The sequence below is a fragment of the Antechinus flavipes genome, chromosome 3 (genome assembly GCF_016432865.1).
Source record: "Antechinus flavipes isolate AdamAnt ecotype Samford, QLD, Australia chromosome 3, AdamAnt_v2, whole genome shotgun sequence".
NCBI classification, from domain to species: domain Eukaryota; kingdom Metazoa; phylum Chordata; class Mammalia; order Dasyuromorphia; family Dasyuridae; genus Antechinus; species Antechinus flavipes.
This window is the reverse complement of record NC_067400.1, coordinates 361,998,729-362,015,917: the sequence shown is the minus strand read 5'-3', so window position 1 is coordinate 362,015,917 and position 17,189 is coordinate 361,998,729. Positions and strand designations below refer to the sequence as shown.

At 36.5% G+C, this 17,189-nt stretch overlaps 1 long non-coding RNA gene across 1 annotated transcript in view; it reads right to left on the bottom strand.

Moving 5' to 3' along the window:
• Positions 1-17,189, bottom strand: part of LOC127554364 (uncharacterized) — a 70,879-nt gene that overhangs the window by 48,202 nt on the left and 5,488 nt on the right. The window contains exons 2-3 of the long non-coding RNA XR_007951954.1: positions 15,530-15,737; positions 14,655-14,711 (exon numbers count right to left, since the gene is read on the bottom strand). This is a non-coding gene — a long non-coding RNA (uncharacterized LOC127554364). The remainder of the gene's footprint in view (positions 1-14,654; positions 14,712-15,529; positions 15,738-17,189) is intronic.

Genomic DNA, 17,189 nt, shown 5'->3' with positions numbered 1-17,189 from the left:
CTCTTTTGTAAACTGGTTTTCAATCCTACCGGTCAACAGAAATTATTCTCTCCATATTTACCAAGGATATTTTAATTGTTATATTCAACAATGTTATCCCAGATTCTTTCTTCTTGATATCTGCAGCATTTGATACTGCTGTTTTTCTGGTGGATAATTTCTTCTCCGTGGATTTTTGTGAGAGTGCTCTTTGCTAGTTTTCCTCCCAATTTTTTTACTCTTCCTTCTCAGTTTTCTATGTTGATTCATCTTCTATGTTGCATAATCTAATTGTGGATACAGTCTGCTTTTGGCCCTATTTTCTTCCTTTTCTATACCTTTTTTTCTGGATGACAATGATTTCCATAGGCCTATCACCCCTACATAACACTTTTCTAGCCTAATTTCCCATTATTTGGATTTTTAGATTTAAGGTTGACTACTCTCAAGGTTCCAGGGAACACCATATGGGATCACTCTTCTAAAACTACAGCTCACAACTTCTTACTGCTTTGCTTGTCTTTAATAGTCAATCGACTCAATTAGATCTCAGTAAATAGAGAGTTAATAATAACAAACAGTAGCCTGAAGTAGCCTACACACAAAGAAACCTGAGGCACAGTCTCACAAACATATATTGTCCTTTGGAGAATAGGCAGAAACTTAAGAGTATATTAGGAGTGAAGCATACAATTGGGGTGACATGAGACTAAGGAAATGCAAAAATCTAAAACTATGGGGTCTGGAAGTCCTTTTCTTTCTCAGAGAATCCTAACTAAATCCCCCCACCCCCACCCCGCTCTCTGGGGAAAGCATCTCAGATGGGCAGTCCACATTTTGAGTCTCAATTATAAAGACTAACTCTCTCTTAAATCCTGGAAATTTATTCTCCCTCAAGTGACTGCCTCCCTGTGTCTCTAACTGACTGGAGTGTTGTGTGTGTGTGTGTGTGTGTTCCCTGTTATATGCTGTGGCTCCTAATGGTCAAGTAGTCCCCTTCAAAACAACATGAGCATTGAAAGTGGAGGGAGGCTGGGCAATGAAGAAGGAAGGAGAAAAAAAACTTCATCTCTCTCCTCCAAAATTTATTCCCTTTCAGGGCCTAGTTCTTCTTTTACTTCTCACTCCTAGCATGGAACTCTCAAACTCTTGAGTTGTGCCTGGTGCCTACCCATATAAAACCTTGTAAAAGTAAGTATAATTTTTTATTTGATCAATAATGTAGAACACTTTCATTCATTCAAGTGAATTGTTTGCATCTCATAAAGGATCAGGTGCAAATCATCAGTAGAGTTTGTTAAACGCCTCATTGACACTTTGTGATTATATTTTGGGCCTTGGATGCTGAGAAATTGGTCATAAATCAATTCCTCTACATCTATACCAGTGATTCTCACATCTCCATATTTAATATCTCCTCAGTTGTAGTAGTTTTATCAACATCCTGTTGAACATCTCTATGCAACAGATAAATGTTCTGTTTGTCTCTCAAGCTCAATATGTCTAAAATAAAACTGGTTGTCTTCCCTCCTAAACCCACTCCTCCCCTAGTTTTCTATTAGAGGATTTGGAACAGGAAGGGATTTTAGAGGTGATATAGTCAATAGCTTCTTAAATGGTGGTTCTTGATCCCATATGGAGTCTTGTAACCAAATGTAGGGGTTGAGAAATTATGTTTAATTGTCAGTAAATGTTTGCTTTGTATATCTATTTTGTATACCTATACAACCATGGTCAGGTAAAAATTAAAAGTTTAAGAAGCCCTGATAGTGCAACCTCTTCATTTGACAGATGAGTAAACAGAAACTCAAATAAATTGTCTTTCCCAAGACCCCAAAGGTCCTAAGTAGCAGAACAAGTATTCAAGTTCAGGTCCCATGATTCTAAGCTCAGTAAGAAAAAGCTAGTCAAGACTTTTATGTCTATTATTGAGACCAGATCCTCAACGTCTCATGCCCAAATAATTGTAATTGTATTTTAATGAGATCCTACTTCCAGTCTTTCCCTTCACAAATCAAGGCTCCACACAGTTAGAAAAACAATCTTTGTAAAATATGTTTGACTTGGGCACATTCCTGCTTAAAAAACTTGCAATGGCTCCCAATTCCCTCTAGGATAAAATACCAAATTCTCAACTTGATATTGAAAGCTCATCACCATCTGGCTGCCACCTTCCCTAACTTATTTCATTTTATCTCCAGTCAAACTGGTCTACTTCTTGTTTCTTGAATGAGGCATTTCATTTCCTGACCAAAACTTTGCACAAGCTGGACCCTATACATGAAATGCATTCCTTCCTCCCTTATGCTTCTTGTCATTCTTAGCTTCCTGCAAAATTTAGTTCTGTGCCACCTCCTTTTTGTTGCAACTAATTGTTATCTCTGTTATTCCCCCTCATAGGATCATATCTATAGCCATATGTTTACATGCTACATGGTTTTAGTCAAATGAAACCTTCTATAGGGAAAAGGTATATTTTTTTCCTTTTCTTCTTTGTATCCCCAGCACCTAGCACATGCCTTAAATATAGTAAGTATTTGAAAAATGCTTTTTATACTGCTTAGACTGAATTATATTTAGACTATACAGAAAGCACATCATAACAGTGGCAAAAACTTTTGTTGAACATATGTCTCTATTTGATTTTTTTTGAAGATTTGTTAGTCTTTTGTTTGCATAACCCATTTTTCCTAGTGTCATACATAATCTTTTTTTTTGTCAGATAGAAAAGTTGTACAAAACCAACTAGCACAGCCACTATTTCTAACATATATGACATTCCACATCCATGGCCCCCCACCTTGCTATCAAGAAAAGTATATTTTATCATTTTTTCTCCCCTTCACTTGATATTGATCATCAGAGGATCACTGAACAAAGTCATCTATGTGGCTGCATCTGGTTGATGGATTATGGAACTCCATGGATCATGGAACACTACAATCTCCAAAGAATGAAAATTAAAATGACACAAAGGGTAATGAAAAGATGAATTGTGAGTGTAGGTCAGCTGTAGCATATTAAGAATAATGAATTGCATGCAAGATGTGGAGTAAAAAAATCATTCAGGGAATGTTTTTTTGGGAAAGGAGATGGACCAATCCAAGTTAAAAAAAGAGCAAGAAAAACAGATGGACAACGTGAAGGCTATACTGGTATCATTGAAGTATTGATACATCATGAGGAAAAATGAGAGGCAATGGACAAGAATTACTAAGATAAAAAGTTATGAGTGGTCAGTAATTCACACTAGTGGATTAATATCAATAAGAACATATATCCACTAAAGTTTTCAACCAATCTATAATAAGCATTATATATAAAACATTAAATTTATAAGTTAAGCATTGAGGCGTATAAAATATCAGGTACAAGAAGCTACAGTCTCTAATTGTAGATATACAACCTGTACAAATGAAAAGGATAAGATAGCAACACAAAAGACATCATAGAAGCAAATGACCAACAATAACACTATATAAATCCAAAGGATGGAGGGATCATACTATGCCAGGGATGACTAAAGAAGTTTTCATGGAAGAAAGGGAAGTTAGGTTGGGCACTGAAGGATAAGTAGCATTTTGATCTGCAGCAATGATTAAAAGGATATTCTAGGAAGAGGGAAATAGCACTAGGACAAAAGACTAAATTGACAGAGAATTAAGGAAGCTATTCCAAGCAGAGAGAATGGTGTAATCTAAGACAAGCTGACTGCAATGAAAGGTTTTTCTAAAAGAGAAACTTAATAGACTATGTCTATTAATATAATACTATAATAATACTAGACAGTATCTGAGACCAAATTGTGACAGGTCAGACTTAGGTGTTTGAACCTTTCCTGCAGGCAAAGGGAAGTTATTGGAAAATGTTAAGCAAGAGAGACACAATCACCAAATTTGGGAAATGTTTATTAAGTTCCTTGTACTTTAAAAGTATTGTGGTAGATAAACACTGAATACTACATGAAGATCAATAAGATATAGTCCCTACCCTCATGAAATTTCATCTAGAAGATATAATGAAAGTGGTGCTTTATTCAATTGATAGAATAGAGGACTATAGTAAATATTCCCTGGGGGGCCTTAGGTTATTGGTTCAAGTACAGGAAAAAAAAAAACCTTTTTTAAAAGAAACATGGGTCTGGATGTTACTAGCTGGTACAGTGATTAGTATCAACTCTGAAGTCAGGAAGATCTGAGTTCAAATATGGCCTCAGCTACTTAACCCTGACTCAGTGACCCTGAATAAGTCACGTAAGCACAATTGTCTTGCAAAAAAAATAAACATACTAGGTACATATTAGATATTCAAGTACTTATTGACATTGAATACCAATAATGATGATGATGATGATGATGATGATGACGATGATACTGAAAATTATAACAGTGGAAATGATAATGAGAGGCAACATGGTGAATTGGCTAGATAGCCAACTTCAGAGCAAGGAAAGCCTGGGTTCAAGTCCTAACTGCCATATTGGAAAGTAGAAAACCTATATTAAAAGATGAAATTTTCTACACCAGTTAAATCACAGGCAAAAAAGAGGGACAAGGAAAAGAAGAAGGAAGATAAGGAGGAGAAGGAAGTAGAGAAGAAGGAAGAAGAAGAAAGAAGGAGAAGAACAAGAACAAGAAGCAGAAGCAGGAGGAGGAGAAGGAAGAGAAGGAGAAGGAATAAGGAGGAAGAGGAGGAGGAGAAAGAGGAAGAGAAGGAAGAAGAAAGAAGGAAGATAAGGAGGAGAAGGAAGTAGAGGAGAAAGGAGAAGAAGAAAGAAGGAGACCAAGAACAAGAAGAACAAGAAGCAGAAGCAGGAGGAAAAGAAGGAAGAGAAGGAGGAGAAGGAAGAGAGGGAAGAAGGGAGAAGGAAGAAGGAGGAAGAGGAAGAGGAGACGGAGGAAGAGAAGGAAGAAGAAAGAAGGAGAAGGAGAAGAGGGAAGAGACAGAGAAGAAGGAGGAGGAGAAGAAGAAAAATCAAAATACAATATTATCCCCACTGCTGTGGCTACTCCTGGATTTGTGCTGAATCTGTATAGTAGTCTATATAGAGAATAAGCTTGCATCCTAACAACAGTTTTCAAATACAAATAGCAATTATTTTGTTCACCCATGCAACATTCTGTTGAATGTTGAGTATAAAGGAAATATAACAGAATGAAAAATTGTCCCAATAACAATTGATCTTATCCCCATCAAAAAGATGAGATTGAGATAACAATTAAAAATAATCATTTAATATCTGTGCAACTTTAACATTTGAAAAGGACTTTTTTTGTTATTTCAAAATGAATTCCTAAAGCAATTTCAATCTCCTCATGTCCAAAATTGAAATATTTATATTTCTCTCAGAATCCACTATTTTTCTGGAATCCACCCTTCTTGGAATTTGCCCATTTCTTTCTAAGGCATCATTATTCTTCCACTCAGCTAGGTCTGAAACCCTACTGTTATCCTTTACTTAGTGAAGATAACATATATACACATATCCAATCAGTTGCCTAATCTTGCTATTTCTCCTTCAATAGCATTTCTCACATCCATTTCCTTTCAACTCACACAGCTACCACCTTAGTTCCTTCAGGGTCCTTATCACCTTATCACCTCTTATTTGGACTATTGTGATAGCCCCCTAATTGGTCTCAAATCTCTCCTTTCTCTAATCCATCTTTTGTTAGACTGCCAGAGTGAATTTCCTAAAGGGTACCTTTTATGATGCCATTCTTCTACTCAAATGACAGCAGCTTTCTATTATCTCTGAGATCAAATATAAGTTCCTCTTTAGACTTTTAAAACCCTTCACAACCTTAACCTAAGCTTGTTTTCCAACTGTATTATCTACTACGCCTCTCTGAGAACATGCCAATCCAGCCAAACTTGCTTTACATGGCATTCCATTTCCATTTTTCATGTCTTTGTGCTGATTGTGCCCCAGGGCTAGATTGCACTATATTCTTGCCTCTGTCTCTTAGAATCCTTCATTTCTTTTGAAACTTTTCTCAAAACCATCTTCGAGATATAGTTTTTCCTTATCCCCCAACTTCCTAGTCCCCCAATAAAGAATGTATTTTGCATACATTTTGTATAGAAGAGTCTACCCCTTCCATTTGTGAGCAATTTGGTTTGTGAAAGGGCCAGAGAAAGAACATTTATTTTAAATTTTAATTCACTTGTGAAAGAAACAAAGTTTCTCAGATAAATGTCTTATCAATGAAAGATAGACTACACATAGGACCAGATAAAGAAATGGTCCTCAGAGGAATGTATAGAACCTTTTTCTAAAATTAGGTTTTAATTTTTCTGATTGGAAAATACTCATTTTCTTTCCCTCCCACTTCCTCTCTACCCAAATCCTGAGGATCTATTTGAAGACAGAACAATGACTGAGGAAACTTGACAACAGGGTATTATAGGTAATCAAACATTTACATGTGATAATTCATAATTACAATTGGCAATTACAGGTCAAAAAATAGTTTGGGAACTAAGGGAATATTTTACAAATACTCTTGGGTTCATTCTTGCTATTTAAAAAAAAAAGGTAGATTTCTTGAGTTTTACCTCATAGATATAAAGCCATTGACAACCAAGAGCTCTTATTTTAGATATGGGAAGGCATGCAAAACCAGGAACGTTTTGAGGAATAAGGAAAGCAAAAGGATAGCTTAGCACAAAGAAGCCAGAACCATATAAAACTTCCACCTGAAACAAATGACTCTTCTTTTGCTTTCCTGGAAACTTGCTGATTGAAAGAATCATTGTTTTGCTAATGATTGACTATATCAGCTTCTATAAGAGAATTTTATCCTGCTATTGTATAAGGAGTTATTAATTCTAGTTGCTCACTAGTCATATACAGTCCAAGAGAGAAGAAAATTTTCAATTCCTCCTCTGTTGCATTTTACTTTTTTCTCCTTTTTGATTCAGATGGAATAGGGAAGAGAAGAGGGGAACAAAGGAGAGAAAATTGAATTTACATATTTTTGTGACCTGTGCTTTTCTATAAAAAGAGAATTGGAGCTCATTAGACAAAACAGAATCTTCTACTATTTGTAGATCTGAAAAGCTCCAGCAGTTCTCTACTGCTTTTCACTGAAAGAACATAAAACTTTTTTCTCACTTACCTATTAAGGGTGGCTGTGAAGAAAAAGACCTCATCACTACTTCTTTAATTCAAAAACAGGAATGTTTATGTCCAGCAAAGGAGAAATTAGAAGAAAAGCAGTTAACAGAGAGTTACCTTCATGTGATATAGATTATACAAAGTGATAAAGGACACTAATCCCAGTATCCCAAAGTTGTGAATTCCCCTCCACATATGACTTTCTTTACTCATGTCTCCCCACAAGTATGTACTTGCTTTTCCCATTGACACTGTGCACATTGATAGGAAAGTATGATTCAGGTTTATGAGACAGTCATATTACTATTATGCTTTCTTTTCTGATGAATAAATGTTATTATTAGTTGCTCTTCTAGAGAGTGAATGTTATTATTATTGTTTTTGTTTAATTGCTTACTAAATGTTTTATGGTTAATAATGTATGTTGACATGGGACTGATGTTGTATAAATGGAAAGCACACCTGTGGGGGCTCAGGCACTTTAATGCAAGTAGTAGTTATAATGCTGAAAATTCTAAAAATAATCACATGTAAATAATGCCTTGTAGCCATGTTTCCCAAGTCAAAGCTCTGCCTTCAAAAGGTTGGGGGGGGGGGGAGCAGTAAGTAGTACAGGGAGAGAAAATAAATCCCTATACTAGATATATTTCAAGATCCTGAGAAAAAGTTCTGAATGGCAGCCATGTAACATGTTCTTCTCTGAGACTCCAGACCTGCCAGCATGAATCAGTAGGGGGAATGGGAGAAAAGTGTATGTCAGGCAATAATACCCATGTGGGTGGGTAGGTAGACATTCCTAGTCACTTATAAATATGGCTATTTAAATGCACATCATCTCCTCAATAAAATGTAGATCCTTGAGGGCAGCCACAGTTTCATTTTTGTGTCTGTGGTCAAGCACATAGGTGATACTTGTGCTTTTTGATTGATTAAACTAAGTTATTTTCAGCATGATTTTACCATTTCAGAGCCTCAAATATCTTCCAAACTCTCATAGCACAAAAAAGTCTTCTTTTCTCTGCTCCTGGAGAAGAAAGGGAAATAACAATTCCTCCACTGACAATTGCCCTTCACAGGTCTACTTCACTCCAACCTCCAATTTTTGAGTCAGAAACAGATTGAATATGAACAGTTAGGGAAGAAGTCCCTCTCTGAATGCAAGTATTCAGCTCTACATTTCATGCATGCTTGTGTTTGCTAAGGTATTTGAGAGAACAAAGGCCTGAGTAGTCACTTTGCTTTTACATTATAAATACAGAGAATGTTCAAGAATTTCCATTCTCCCCGTATGAAGCTTATAACAGCATTAAAAGATATCAATCTAATATATTGTACCACAAGAACCATTATTTTCTTCTAAGTTTATTTTACCTGCAGCTTCTCCCAGGAGTAGATTAAAAAATATGCCTTAATTATATATATTGATATAATGTGAGAGCAATGTTACATACAAGATTGTTATACTTCACCTCCTCATTAACTAGCTAGAATGTGCTCTACAGGACTCCATTTTTACTCTCTTAAGAAATCCTAGTACTTGAGTCCTAATTTTGATGTTTGTGATTTTGCTTTTAAAAACCATTCAGCTGCCCCCAAATCTGATGAATGTCTCAAAATGAGGCATAAATGTGCATGTCTCATGGTCTTACTAGTAAAACTAGGCCAAGGGTTTTTCAAAGCTAGATTTCTTAAAAGTATGTAAAGCAATTTCAGCATGAAACAGTCAAATTGAATAAGCTAGGTAGCCTTCTGCACTATCTAAATCTAATTAAGGAAGAGTTAGTCAGAATAGGGAGTTCTTGTTAGGGAAGGGTCATTTGCCTATATTTATGGCCATTAGAAAGAAATAAATTAGCACTTTTTTTGGAGAAACACAGAAAGCTATTAGTTTAATGGCTGATTTTTCCTTACAAGTGGTGGTGGTAATATCACTAAATCAGTATGCCACTGAAGGCCGGTAAGGCCCTGGACCTCTCGATTTTTTGCTAATATTAAGTCATTTATGTTTCTAAGAATGTTAAGACAACTTGTGAGAACTTGGCAAGGGTGGGGTATAGGTTGGGAATAGGCAGAGAGAAGAACATTAAAACTAAATCTTAATTATCCTATTATTAAGGAGAAATGAGTGAATTAGCTTGACTTAGAGAAGCAAGCTTGGACTGAGTCAGGCTTTTGTTGTGGAGTCATTTTCAATCACAACCAAGTCTTTGTAACCACATTTGGGGTTTCTTGGCAGAAATACTGGAGTAGTTTGCCATTTCCTTCTCCAGTTTATTTTACGGATGAGGAAACTGAGGCAAACAGGGTTAAGGTGACCTGCCTAGAGTCACATAGTTGATAAGGGTCTGAGGACAAATTTGAACTCAGAAACATGTACCTTCCTGACTCCAAGTCTGGCACCCTCTCCACTGCACCACCTAGCTGCCCTACCTGAGTCGAGCTACCTGAATTCTAATTTTTATTCATCTTCTAAATTTCCTTAGGCAAGCCACTTAAACTTTTAGTCACCATTTCCCCATTTGTCAAATGAGGTGGTTGGCCCTATAAGGTCAGCTCTAATAGTCTATGATTCTATGATGTATGATCTCTTAGAAGCTGGAAAGGATTTCAGAAAATCATCTATTTCTCCAACCTACTCATAAAAGCATGTTCTAAGCAATCAGCATCAGGACTTTCTAACATGCCCCATGAAGATTACCTGGAAGATACTTTTCTCTCTCCTACTGATTTCAGGGCATCCCAAATAACAGGGGACAACCCTATTGCCAGAAAGTTGCTTAGCATCATGCAGAAAGTTCTATCAGGGGAGCACAAAGACTTGGGTACTAGCCTCAGCTCTGCCCCACCTAGCTATATGACCTTGGACAAGTAAGTCCCTTCTCTGCACTCCAGTTCCATCACTTTTAAAATGAGAAAGGTGGGACTAGAGCATCTAAAAGATCCTTTCAAGTTTTTTTCCAAGATTCTTTTTTACCATTAAAAAAAAAATCTTCCAGCAGCAGATTTTTTTCTTGTGTCTCTTCTCTGGCTTGGTCTTGTCCACATGATCCATTTCTAGCTACCTCCTATTTTGGGCCTATATAACTGAGAGTAGAAAAGGGAAAAAAAAAAAAAAAAAAAAAAAAACACTGGGCTGGCAGTTGTTAGGGGACCAGACTATGGCTTACAAAAAAAAAAAAAAAAGAACTCAAACTCGAAGGGAATGAGGTACTCTAAGCACCAAAAAATGCAAGTCTAAAATTCATTATCTAATTTGTTAAGTACACCCCCACTCCAAAAAAAAAAGAAAAAAAGAAAAGAAAGAAACAGACAGTATGACTGCAAGGATAGTCTAATTACTGAAGCACAGTTCTTCTAATACTGTAACTGTGAGTTAAATTTAATTACAGCCTAATTTCATTTACAATAGGTGACCTACTTATGGACAATATTTCCCAGAAAAGGGATTATGTGCGGGTGTAAAATTTACCCTATCTTGGTGAAGCAGAAAGACTATTTACTAGGCTCACCTAATCCACCCAGATATAAATGTGTGCAAGGAGAATGGATAAGATACAGGCGTGCTGACAAAAAATGGTGCTGTTCTTACATAAAGGCCAAAGGAGCGCAGTAGTCAAACATTTATTCCTCCAACAAAAAGCAATTCTATTGAGACCCTAGATCTATTTGCCAGTCTTGCTTCACAATTTCCACAGCTCTGCTTTGGATACCATTTGCAGATTACAAACCTTTTTTCTTCCTTCTCCATACTTTTCCTTCTGCATCTATATAGAAGGTCATCCTTTTCTTTTGATCTGACCCTGTAAACACAATGACCAAGGGCATTACAGGCTTTCCCCTGTGCCTGCAAAGGCCATGGAAGCTATAAACAATCCTATCTTTTCCCAGGAAATTTCCATAAGAGAAAAAAAAGAAGAGTATAAGGAGAAACACTAAAGTTCCCTGCTTTTACAAAGGTTGGCTACTTTTGCCATGCTTTAATACTTCCCATTCTATCACAGAGTACATAGGTGGTAAAGTCAGCATATCCAAAAGCTTTGTTGCCCAAAATGACTCTGGGATGCTAAGTGCTTCCAAGTCTAATCCATGAGCAGTCTGAGCCTCTTCAGCTCCCCATCTTCCTCACCAATGGTCTGCCTTCTTTCACAATCCCACCCCAAATCTACACCATCTGCTTGTGTACATCCTTTTTACTGCTTGTTTCTGTACTTTATGCCATTCACCCCAACACCCTCTATGCCTGATTAAAGTAGATCCTCCCTTCCTACTGCTATCATGATCTTTCCTGGCAAATACCCTAAGAACCGGGTGTACCTTCCCACATTTCATAATTTCATAAATTATCAATTCAGAAAGTGTACAGATGATCATCTAGAACTTCAGAGAAAAAAGAGAGATCATTTCCAGCTGAAATGATCAAAAACAGCTTCTTAGAAAAGGCTAGACTTGAGCTAACCCTTCAAGGCAGAGTGCTATTTAACATGTCTGATGCCCAAGGCAAGAGCTACAAAGGTACCTAGGGAAAGTAGCCAGCAATATGAATTTCAGCGGAATTCCAGTTGCTCCCACCCTGGTCAAAGAACAGGTACAATTTGAATAGACAGAATAGATGGAAGAAGGGGAATATTTCAGTCATGAGAATATAATTAGCAAAAAGAGAGAGACACTTTCTAGAAAGCTACCAAAGTATCCTCAGGACAGCAATAAATACAATGAAGCCCAAGTCCCAAAACTCCAAGGGTAGAAAATTTTGGTATAGTTATTGTAACTATGGGGGCATATTATACCTCTTATTAAATCACCTATGTTTTATACCTAAAGTATTAGGTTTGACCCCCAATTCATAATGGGTTTCTATTTTATCTGCATTTTGAACAAACACCGACCTGAGAAATAGTTAGATTCCATCTTCTGAATGAATATGGAAATTTCAATTGCTATTTCTGAAAAAAAAAAAAAAAACGCCAACTTTTAGTCAAGTTTAAATCAACAATGACAGTATATTGTATTATATCCTTTAGCAGGGATTTGCTAAACTCTCTTCGAGAAGCTGTTTCATTTTCACAGTAAATTGGATTATGTCAACCAAGGACCCACTCTCCTTATAAGCATTGCAATATCTGGTTTGGTATGTTTTTTTTTAATTCAAGAGAAATAATCCTTTTTGACCCTCCTTTGTCTAAACTTTGGAAAATTATATGCAAAATTTTTGTTATGGGTTTGTAGAGAATACAGCATCTGCATGTGTGGATAAGAGGTACTCATTATCCTCAAGGCCATTACCAGTACAATAAAGTATTTACTAAAAATTACTTGAATATGAGAAACTGCTAGTCCCTAGACCAAGAAAATATCTCTAAGGACTTGAATCTAAGGCTTGTTCTACATATGGCAACTATTTACAAAAGTTTGGGTTTGATACCTGGTAGGAGATGTTTTAAATAGTCTGGGCACAAGGTCTGAGGGATTTAAGAAAAAGGGATAATGATGACCATGAGAAGGAGATAGATATGAGACATTTTTTAAGGAAGACTTAGCTATAGAGAATGTTGAGGTATCATGGTACAGTGGAAAAAATCCTGGATTTAGAGCTAGAAGACATGGGGTTCAAACCCTGACTCTGTCACTTACTTCCTAAGTGACCTTGGACATTTTCATTTCTTTGTGCCTCAATTCCTCATTTATAATTTGAGGGGTTAGATGAGATAGTCTTTAGATAAGATTCTTTCTAATTTGATATCTATAATCCTCTGATAAAGAAGAGGAAAGAATATAAGTTATGAAGCTTCCAGTCTAGGATATTTTGGCAGCTTCATAATGAATGAATTATAAAGGGCTGATTCTATGAAAAGGAAATCCAAATATGAGTGTACTACAATAAAAAGGTGAGAGGTAATGAGAGACCAAAATAGTGATAACCATTTAAGTGGAAAGAGTTCAGAAGTGAGAGATAGTAAAGAGACAATCCACAAGATTTGTAATTGGTTGGTCAAAAAAGGAATAGAGTAGAGGATGATTCCAAGGTTGCAAACTTGAGTGACTGGGTAATGCTTCCTTCAAAAGAACAAGGGATATTCCAGGAGTGTGAAGTAGATAAGGAGATAATCAGATCCATTGGGAGCATGTTGAATTTAGGGTGTTAGTGGGACATCAGGCCAGAAGACACGTTGGTAAAGAGGGATAATGAAAATCTTGACCAACAAATTAGTTCAACAGGAACCCAGGAGGTAAGTATCATTGGCAGGAGATTTCTGTGATCTGATAAGTGGGCAAAATGCTCAGAATTTTTGTTGTTTTGATTTAAAGCATCCAAAAAACTATAAATCCTTCTCGAAAAGTAAACTGACTTAATCATTTCATTAATTCTATCTGCTTTTAAAGACTAAGCCAAGTGGACAATTTAAAGAGTTGCAAAGTTTGGTAATTTTGCTCTATGCATCAAGATCGAGGAAAACATTATGATATGGAAGGTCATTTGTTCACTAAACTCACAAAAATATAAATGAAAGAAAAAAACCAATGAGCCACACAGCACCAAAGTATATAAAACAGCAGGAATCACAAGCACTTCAATCCCATTAGGAAAATAGACGGTGATTAAAGGGAAAAACCAAGCGGTTTTAATGCTCTCAAGTGGTTTCAATGTTTCTATAATTCTTCTTCTCTGGAAATGCATTTACTTATCTCCAGCAGGGCTTACACAGAAAAGTCAGTCCAGTCAGCTGAGCTGGTAAGATTATGGTGCTAAAAAAGCCAAGGTCATGGGTTCAATCCCCAAGTTGCTCAGTCAACTTGGCAGAAAAAACAACCACATCCTACAGTCACAATCATATACTTCTGACCGTGGTCACCATATACTTATTTACATTAAGTCTTTGGTGATGGAGCATGGATGAATCCGAGAAACCCATTCCCACCATAAAGAAAGAGGCTCTCACTGCTAATAATTAGATCAATAACATCACCTGCTTCAGGCCAGTTCCATTAGTCTTGTGATAGAGAGGGCCATCGCACCCAAAGAGAGTATTCTGGGGACTGAGTGTGATCACAACATAGGATTTTCACTTTTTAGTTGTTGTTTGCTTGTGTTTTGTTTTCTTTCTCATTTTTTCTTTTTGATCTCATTTTTCTTGTGCAGCAAGATAATTGTGGAAATATGTATAGAAGAATTGCACATATTTAACATATATTGGATTACTTGCCATCTAGGGAAGGGAGTAGGGGGTAAAGGAGGGAGAAAAAAATTAGAACACAAAGTTTTGCAAGGCTGAATGTTGGAAACTATCTATGCATATGTTTTGAAAATAACAAGCTTTAAAAGAAAAGAAAAAATAGCATCACCTGCCAGTGCTTCTGTTTAAACCAAGCACACCATGATCAGTTTGAACATACATCTCCTCTTATTATCCCCCAAACTCCTTTTCCTTCTCATTTTACTAAAGTACAACCAATTCTTAATTATCAGTACTAAGGGAACAAATGACATATATAATCAGAAAGTACAAATATGAAAAAAGCATTGAATGGCCATTTTCCCCTCCCCCAACAGACTTACCTTCCTAGTTGAAGGCTATCTCTAATCATCATGATCTTACTACTGGATGCAATGGTTCTGAAGGAGAAAGTGAGACTGGAGATTTTGCACAGTCCTCCCACACATAAATCCTATCCATTTGCATGTCAGGGCATCATCTCCCTAAAGTCATAGTCCTCTTCAAAAATATAGGAGAAATAACAACTTTCTTGGTAATATTTGTCCCAGACTGATGCCAAAATGAATTTGCAGTCTCTAAATATACACTAATTGATAGTAGAGCAGTCTGAAAGCTTGTTAAATTCAGTGAAAAATCAGTCTGGAACTAGAAAATCCTGTGGCCAATCTCTGAAATGGAAATCACCTCAATTATAGTACCTGCACAGGCACCTTCAAGGCCTATATCTTCACCAAGATTTCCATCTCTCTCTTTTATGCATGTTCTCCCCCAATGGAAGGCAAGCTCCTTGAGTGTAAGGACTGTCCCTTTCTCTCAAGGAGGGCAAGAGATTCAGGGGCCAGTGGCTGTTGCAGCACTCTTAATTACCCTGCTAGGCTGGGCTTTCCCACAGGTGGAGTTTTATCCAATTCAATGAGTATTTATTGTGTAACTTCAGGGTTAAGCACAGAAGGGATATTGGGGAAAAAGTAGTAATCCTTGAGCTTAAGAGAACAAGAACAATACAAGAATAATTAAAAGTAATGTATAATGAAATACCAAAACATATGGTACAGTTAATAAGGGCTAAAGTATTTTCATAAAAATATTGAAATTTTCAGTGGAAAGAAAACCTGAGTTCAAGTCCTGTATCAGACCGTATTAGTTGTACGATAGTCGCTTAACCTCTCAGTCTTAGTTTTCTACTCTGCAAAAGAGGGATAATAATAGCACCTACCTTCCAGGATTGTTGTGAGGTTCAAACAAGATGATAAAGATATAGATATTGATGTAGATACATTTGTAGATATGGCAGCTAGGTGGTGGATAGAACATCAGGTCTGGCGTCAGGAAGACTTGAATTCAAATAGAATCTAAAATACTTATCAGCTGTGTGGGCAAGTCAGTTAATCCTGTGGCTTCAGTTTTCTCAGTTGTAAAGTAAACTGGAAAAGGAAATGGTATATCACTCTAGTATCTTTGCCAAGAAAACTCAATGGGGTCACAAAGAGTTGGAAATGACTGAATATAACATCTGTGTATTTATAAATTACATGTATGTGTTTGTACATATATATGTGCACATATATAAACCATATGTGGTGTTTTGCAAAACTTAAAGTACTATATAAATATTAATTAATGTTATTCTATTATTATGAATTTGGAATCAGAGATCTCTGCTTCAAATCCTCATTCTACTATTTATTATCTTTTTTACCACACACAAGCTTGAGTCTCATTTTCCTCATTGGTTAAATGAGGATATTCCACACATAAAAGTTTTTCAAGTATTTGCAAACAACTGTCATGTCCCCTGCTGCTGTCTTTCCCCAAGCTAAACTTCCCCACTTCCTTCAACTGATTCTCATCCAGCCGTAGGGTGAGACTCTGCACCATTTCAGGTGTTTTGCTCTGGGTGCACTCCAATTTATTAATCCCTGACTTGAAGTGTGACTTGAAAAAATGACTGCAATGCTCAGACATAGTCCTATCAGTTCAAATACCTCTGAAGTGCCCCCATTCTGGAGCCAGGACCGAAACTACCTGTTAGTGATCTTTCTAGAGTTCTCCACTTTGCTGGATTTGGTATAACACGTCTGCACAATTTTTCCAAGTCAACTTTAATTCTGTTCTATACTCGTTTCCCTTATGGTTTAGAATTTATCTGAAAAATGGAACTGGGAGATAGCAGCAATATTATAATTAAAGTAGAATTTAGGCCTGAAATGGGGTGGGGGGAGATAGAGAGGAAGTCAAGAGAAGGATGATAATAGAAAAAAAAAAAGAGATACTGGAGAAATTAAAGATAAATATGCCACTATTTTATCTAGAATTAAATGTGCTGTGCCTTCCTGGATGCCTGCCTTCTTCCCTTCCTTCCCTCCTTTTCTTTCCTTTTCTCTCTTTTTTTGTTCTATTCTTCCTTCCTTCCTTCCTGCCCTTGGCCATATCTATTTAAATTGGGCCACTAGACATTTTTTTTTTAAAAAAGCCAAGGCAAAAGGATGACAGTGTCAGCTATCTTGAAGAAAAAGTCATGTAATCCTATATCAGCAGTGGAGATGCTAGTTATGTTACTAGCTGATATACATTCCAAGGGAAGTACTTGAGGGTGACGTTAATAATTAGATAGTAATTACAGACACATAAAAAGTAACAAAAGAAGTTCACCTTTGCTGTTAATTATCAACACCCAAAATTGTTCTGGACATACTGGGCTAGTTATAGCATTTTTTGCTATTAACTTATTAAATTCTCTTTACCAAGTAACTTAGGCAATGGTTAATCAAACCTTTCTTTATATTTACCCTTTTCTTCTTCAAACAGTATATATATATATATATATACATATATATATATATGTTCTCCTGAGAAGGGTCTTTCATTACTTCATG